Source organism: Ochotona curzoniae, unplaced genomic scaffold, assembly GCF_017591425.1.
Source record: "Ochotona curzoniae isolate NIBS_2020 unplaced genomic scaffold, NIBS_Ocur_1.0 scaffold_2476, whole genome shotgun sequence".
Classification (NCBI taxonomy): Eukaryota; Metazoa; Chordata; class Mammalia; order Lagomorpha; family Ochotonidae; genus Ochotona; species Ochotona curzoniae.
This window is the reverse complement of record NW_024467095.1, coordinates 20,350,977-20,351,915: the sequence shown is the minus strand read 5'-3', so window position 1 is coordinate 20,351,915 and position 939 is coordinate 20,350,977. Positions and strand designations below refer to the sequence as shown.

The window sequence follows — 939 nt, the reverse complement described above, 5'->3', positions numbered from 1 at the left end:
AACATTCCTGTCCTCCTTTACCTCCGCATGAGCGACCTGATGTTTAGTGAATTGCTGCTACCCTTGCAAGATCTGGGCTGAGTTTTTCTACATGTGTTTCAAGACATTTTCCCCAATAATCTATGCCATGATCCTCATATGGCACCCCAACATCACCAGGGAGCCTCTCCCAAAATGAAAACCTCTCTCCAAGGAATGAAATTACAAGCGCAGACCAAGATGCTTCTGAGTTCCCAGTAGCTGTTCTGACCTATCTACACACTGAAAGGCCGTACAGAGGTGGCTTAAAGAACAGGCCCAAGAACCCCTAGACCTCTGCTGCCACCTGCACATATGGTCTCTGTGACTCTGCTGTCTGTCCTTGTGTAAGGACTCCAATCACAGCATCAGTGCCCACCCTAATCCATATGACCTCATCATTTAAAACAAAGAAATCACTTACTAGGATGATACGGAAAAGATTAGCATGGCCTCTGTGCAAGGACGACATGCAAATCGGTGAAGCGTTCCATTTTGGTACAAAGGTTTTTTACAGGAAGATGGGTAGCCAGAAGGTCACAGGTGTTGCCTTTGCAAACACTTCCTGTGTTTTTTGACAAGAAATAAAATACATTATTAAAAAATTTGTTTGCTTATTTGAAAGACAGAGTTACAAATACAGTGGAAGAGAGAAAGATTTTCCACCTGCTGATGCAGTACCCAGATGGCCTCAACAATTGGGCTGGCCCAGACCAAAGCCAAGAGACAGAGGCTTCTTCCACATGAGCGGCAGGGGTCCAAGACTTTGGACCATCTTCCACTGCTTTCCCCCCACGTGGTTAACAGAGAGCTCTGTTGGAAGTGGAGCAATCGGAATTCAAGTTGGCATCCATATGGGATGCCAGTGTTGCAGGCAGTGGCTTTACACAACAAAGCCAGCCCCGTGACCTCATCTTCAGT

The 939-nt window shown here is 46.2% G+C and overlaps 1 non-coding gene across 1 annotated transcript; it reads left to right on the top strand.

The window, feature by feature from the left end:
• Positions 1-416: 416 nt before the first annotated feature.
• On the top strand, positions 417-518 carry LOC121171044. The gene has a single exon (XR_005886089.1). It is a non-coding gene; the product is annotated as a U6 spliceosomal RNA (small nuclear RNA).
• The last annotated feature ends 421 nt before the right edge of the window (positions 519-939 follow it).